The following is a 6,991-nucleotide window of genomic DNA, read 5'->3' as shown; positions in this document are numbered from 1 at the left end:
TGACCTCGCAGGTGGGGGCCCAGTTAGAATTTTCTTCAGGTCGAGTAGCCCTTCCTGCTCAAAAGGTCCCTGAATAAGGTTTGTTTAAGAATGTTGAGCAAAACACCCATGTTTCCAAAGGTGAATTATTCAAACCCCAAAGAACTCCTCTCAACCCATGGCTATGATGCTCCCCCACTACTTCTGCTCGTGATCGGAGATGCACATATCGTCAGCCACCAAGGGACATGCTCAACTGGTTAAGGTCTATTATTATTATTATTGTTATTTAGGTGGCGAGCTGGCAGAATTGTTAGCACTCCAGGTGAAATGCTTAGCGGTATTTCATGTGCTGCTATGTTCTGAGTTCAAATTCCGCCGAGGTCGGCTTTGCCTTTCATCCTTTTAGGGTCAATAGATTAAATACCAGTCAATATTGGGGGTTAATGTAATCAGCTATCGCCCTCCCTACAAAATCCAGGCATTGTGCCTTTAGTAGAAAAGAATTATTATCATTATTATTATTATTATTATTATTATTATTATTATTATTATTATTATTATTATTGAGACCCCAGCACTTTATGTCTGTCCTAGTATTGTCCCCCTCATCTTTTGCCCTTGTGGCAAATAAATGAAATCATAACCATTATTATTATTATTATTATTATTATTATTATTATTATTATTATTAATATTATTATTATATTATTGTTATTATTGTTATCATTATTATATAATAATCATCATTATTATTATTATTATTATTATTATTATTATTATTATTAATATTATTATTATTATTATATTATCGTTATTATTATTGTTATCTTTATTATATAATGATGATTATTATTTTTTAATTTTTATTATTATTATTATTATTATTATTCATATCTGCCCTATAAGAAAAATGAAAAAAAATCGTTACAAACCATTTCTTAATTAACCTTAAAAGTTTACCTTCATTTCACAATATAAAACTCCACAACCCACATCTTAATTAAATTTCCAGCACGTTCTACATTTTTTTCCTCCTTTCGCTGCCTTTTTCTCTATCTGCAATATTTTTCTTTACTTTATGCTTTATTTAAATTCCAAAACACAAATATTTATCCACTCGTTATCTCATATACATATGTTCCTATCATTAATTTTTATTATTCAACCCCTTTAATCATACTTAATTTAATTACAAAATACGTTTAGCTCCTAGTTATCTTCATATATTCTCTGCTCATTTTTATTTCCTTTTATCTTTTACAATTTTCAATTATTTCTTAACATTTTTCTGAATTTTGCCCTAAATTTTTACACATTTTTATATTGATTTATTATGTTTTTTTTTTCCACCTGTGATTAACTTTGAACCCATTTTTATCAATCTTTGAGCTTCTATTAGCATCTTTATGTGTTTTTCTGAAGTTTGTTCCTAAGTTTTTTTTTTACAAGCCGTAACCCAGATATCTATTTGTGATTTCTCTGCAGTTTCTGAAATTTATGTAACTTTTTTTATGTAATAATATTTCCATAGATCATATCTTCTTTGGTGAGTGTGTGTATGTGTGTCATTATATGTGTGTGTGTGTGTGTGTGTGTGTGTGTGTGTAAATGTATGTATGTTTCTCTCTCGATGCTTTCCTGTGTTCCTGTGCCATGTTGAATACATCTTTTTGTGTGCATGTGCATATATATATATATATATATATATATATATATATATATATATATATATATATATATATATATATATATATATATATATATATACATATATATATATATATATACATATAAATATGAATATAAGTATATGTATGTTTTTTTTTAATATGTACATGTATATGTATGTTCATGTATAGATATATATATGCAGATATATATGTATACATATGTATATAAACATGTGTGTATATGAATATATCTATGTGTATATATATATATGTATAAATATATATATGTGCAGGTATATGAATATGTGTGTGTGTGTAGCTAGCTAGAGAAATATAGATATATATATATCCATGCATATTTGTATACATGTATGTGTGTACATGTATATAGATATGTTTATATATATATATATACACATACATACATACACACATACATACACATAGACCTACCCATGCCTGCATGGAAGATGGATGTTAAATGATGATGATACATACATACACATATGTATGAATATATGAATGTATATATATATATATATATATATATATATATATATATATACACACATATACATACACATGTGTGTATATATATAAATATATATAAGTATACTTGTGCATGTGTATGTGTGTATGTATATATATATCAGTGGTGTATAGTGGGTGTTGTATTATGTATACATATTTATATATATATGTATATATATATATATATATGCCACCAAGTTTGAAGCAGGGGCATAACAAAAGTATCCCATTTAGATTTGGTGATTAACTTAATGAGTAAGGCAAATACTTATAATGAATTTGCCATTTTTGATGGGTGTGCAGCACCCACCTAGCAAACCCACAATATACACTCCTGATATCTGTGTGTGTGTATACATCCATACATATATATATATATATATATATATGATTCGCCATGATAGATCGGTGACCACTACACATATTTTTTTCTCTCCTTGTTTATTTCTGTGTTCCTTTCTGTCAAAGAGCATAGGCTCGAAACATTAAAGACATTCTCTATTCCTGAGCGTTATATTAGTACATCCATTTGTTGTTTACACCACCTGTCTTCGTCTGTTGTTTTTTCGTGAATTCTCCCTCTATATATATATTGCCAGTACCGCCTGACTGGCCTTCGTGCGGGTGACGTAAAAGCACCCACTACACTCTCTGAGTGGTTGGCGTTAGGAAGGGCATCCAGCTGTAGAAACTCTGCCAAATCAGATTGGAGCCTGGTGTAGCCATCTGGTTTCACCAGTCCTCAGTCAAATCGTCCAACCATTGCTAGCATGGAAAACGGACGTTAAACAATGATGATGATATTTCTTTTTTTTTCTCTTTTTCATGATCATATATATACTAGCTGAAAATCCGCTTTACCAGGTGACTTTTCAGCTAGCTCCTGTGGAGGGCTCTTCATTGGGCCTTGAGCCTAATAATGACACTTCACGCATTGAGTACGTATTAAATTTTATTAAACATGACCAATATTTTTCAAGCAATGAACAATTTTCGTCAAAACAATATATGTCGACTTGGAACTTATTGCAAAGCTTCATGATAAACAATATTTTTCATCTTCCCATTCAGGGTCCAGTATGATTTTTTCTCTCTAACCTCTTTCTCTCTCTCCCTTTCTCTCTCTCTCTTTCTCTCTCTCTCTCTCTCTCTCTCTCTCCCTTTCTGTTGATTGTTTTCAACCATCACCAGTACCACCACCATCACCACCACATCTGTCATACACGCACCATTCAGACTTCTGACGCCACCACCATCATCACCTTTGACTTCATCACCTTCCCCTCCATCACCATCACCACTGTCTTTCACACCCCTTACTATCACCATCATGCTTGACCGCCTCAGCTACCACCACCATCCTCACCATTACCTCTGTCTCTATCACAACTACAGCTCATACTATTACGATTGCCCCATTACCATCTTAACTGCCCTCACTGTCTCTATGCTTACTATTACTCTCACCCCAGCAAGAAGAGTAGAAGAAGTGTCATTAGATAGTGAGAGAGGGGGGTCAAAGTGTGACACACTGACACACAGAAATTTGTTTTGGCATTTATCATAATAGATCTATATATATGTTATTTCCTACTTGCTTACCCCTAGAAAGTATGAAAAATGACTAATATTTCCTTCAAAGTTGGCTTTTTTTACAATATTTATTCAAACCCCCAAAGAGTCCCTCTCAACACATGGCTATGATCCTCCCTCACTATTCCCACTCACCATTAGAGATGCACATATTGTCAGTCACTAAGGGACATATTCAACTGGTTACGGTCAAACAACTGACTAGCAAATCTGTGGTATTGTGTAGAATATTTGTTATAATGATATTTCTGCCTCAGCAACTCAAAGCTGATTGTGTGTGAAATGTAATGGAAAATAGGTCAGTTTGTAAACATTGATACCCAGGTTACAAAAGCCAAGTTTGAAGGGAATAGTAGTCATTTCCTTCAATTTCTAGATATGAGAAGCAAAGAGGAAATAACATTTACTGACCAAAGACAAAAAGAAAAGAAAAAGAATTTGTTGGACAGTGTGATTGAGAAAGAAAATGGCAGACTGTCACTATAGATTAGATAGACATTTAAGATTATATATCTTTAAAATTTACTCTGCTTATGAGCATAATGAAGTAGATAAAGATGTTGGTTAATGCAATGCAGTCACCTAGATGTTCTGAGTTCAATCTCAGATGAGGCACTAAGGTAATTCATAAAAAATCATCTGAAGTAAAATGTCAAACATAGGGAATAGTATGAGAACCATATACCACTATGGATTAAATAAAGGGTCAGGTTTGGAATTCTGATACAACAACTGGGTTCAACAGAAGACTCCTGAAAAAGGCTGGAGCATATAACAGCTGAAATGTAGTGAAAAGCAACAGATGAGATGAGGACAGCAGTTTGACTAATATAAAAACCAGGAGGCATAATATAAGTTCCTCATCTCAGAAATATAGAATTGTGTTATCCAATTGGTAAAGGAGCTGACTTGAGACATCAATGGTGACAGACAGAGAAAGTACATCCAAAACTAGTTCAGAACAGAAACAAAGAATGTCACAAAATGCAGAGAGAGAAATGAGAATGGTGTACCCCCTGCCCACCCATGGCTCAAATAAAGGGTTAGGTTTGTAATTCTGATAAAACAACCAAGTTTGACTTAAGACACCTGAAGAAGGCTGGAGTGTACAACAATATAGAATTGTATTAGAGGAGGAAATAGTTTGAAAATAACCAATCAGTTTGCATTATTACCTTCACCTTCGCGAAAGCAGAGATATTATTTTCAGTCATGTTTGTTTGTTTGTTTGTCCAGGGACAAATTATCTCAAGAACTGCTGGATGGATTTGGATGAAATTTTCAGGGCTGTTGTTCGGCCTCATGACTGGCACAAACTGATTAGATTTTGGGATCAATCTGGAAAAGGATAAAGATTCTGGATTATTTTACCGTTTTTTTTTTTACTTAATTTTTTGAGATTGGTCGGGTTCATTTTTAGTATTCTCCTTTGTGAGAGCAGTCAAGTTTATTTCAGATATTCACATTTTAAAAATAATCTCCAGCGAATCATTGAGAGGACATTGGTGTTGCCTTGGCGGAGGTTTGTGCTCTCTGAGTGCTCTTGTTTTTAACGACAGCAATAATAATAATAATGGTGAATGCCAAAGTTGATGTGGCAGTAGTCATGTCAGCCTTACTACTTAACAGGTAAATACATTTACGAGCCAAAAGTTTATCAAAGAATATTTATAGCAATAAATTATTTGACTGTTAACAGTTGGAGTGGTTGTGCATGGAACACTTTTGATCATATGTCTACTGAATCAGGACAGAACTGGGGCTAAACGTCATATAACCACTAATATTTACTACTACACTGTACATAAGATTATGTAGTCCTAGATAGACTATGTCTGTATAAAAGATGGTATGATCACAGCTGGAACATCTTTGATCATAAGTCTATCTGGATCAGGACTGACCTGGGGTTAAACAACAACAACTATAGCTACTAATACTAACTATTATATTATACATTTGATAGTGTTTTCCTAGGTACACTTTGTCTAAATAAAAGGTGGGGTGGTCACATAAAGATTGTCTTTGATTATAGGTTTGCTGGATTAGGACTGGCCTGGGGTTAAACAATGACACCTATAACCACTATGACTAACTATTATATCGTACATTAGATAATGTAGTCCTAGATACACTATGTCTGAATGAAAGGTAGGATGGTCACAGCTGGAATGTCAATCATAGGTCTTTTTGCTGGATCAGGACTGACCTGGGGCTAAACAACAACAGCAGTCCTCAATCCTAATTACAATACTGTACATTAGATAATGTAGTCCTAGATACACTATGTCTGAATAAAAGATGGGATGGTCACAGTTGGAGCATCTTTGAACACAGGTCTCCTGGATCAGGACTGACCATGGGCTGGCTGAACAAAAATAGCAATAACAATTATAATCACTAATAGTAACTACTATATTATACATTAAATAATATATAGGCACAGGAGTGGCTGTGTGGTAATTAGCTTGCTTACAAACCACATGGTTCCGGGTTCAGTCCCACTGCGTGGCACCTTGGACAAGTGTCTTCTGTAGCCTCGGGCCAACCAAAGTCTTGTGAGTGGATTTGGTAGACGGAAACTGAATGGAGCCCGTCGTATATATGTATATATATATATATGTGTGTGTATATGTTTGTGTATATGTTTGTGTGTCTGTGTTTGTCCCCCCCAACATTGCTTGACAACCGATGCTGGTGTGTTTACGTCCCCCGTAACTTAGCGGTTCGGCAAAAGAGCTGATAGAATAAGTACTAGGCTTACGAAGAGTAAGTCCTGGGGTCGATTTGCTCGACTAGAGGCGGTGCTCCAGCATGGCCACAGCCAAATGACTGAAACAAGTAAAAGAGAGAGTATAGTTCAATGTATACTTTGCCAGAACAAAGCTGTGATGGTCACAGTTGGAACACATTTGATCGTAGGTCTCTCTCTCTGTTGGATCAGGTCTGACCTGGGGCTAAAAAACAACAACTACAACTATAGCCACTAATACTACCTACTATACTATACATTAGATAATGTAGTCCAAGATACACGATGATGAAATTCTCTTCCAGTCATTATTATGTCACTTTGCAGAACGCTCCTATAATTATTCCGTAGTTTCTTCTCTGCTGCGCTTACCAATTTATGGGAGATTAATGGAACAGGAGACATACGGACAGACAGATAGATACTTTGGCTGGTTGGCTGGTTGGTTGGTGGGTTGGTGGGT

The sequence above is a fragment of the Octopus bimaculoides genome, chromosome 29 (genome assembly GCF_001194135.2).
Source record: "Octopus bimaculoides isolate UCB-OBI-ISO-001 chromosome 29, ASM119413v2, whole genome shotgun sequence".
In the NCBI taxonomy this organism is placed as follows: domain Eukaryota; kingdom Metazoa; phylum Mollusca; class Cephalopoda; order Octopoda; family Octopodidae; genus Octopus; species Octopus bimaculoides.
This window is presented reverse-complemented; position numbering follows the sequence as displayed.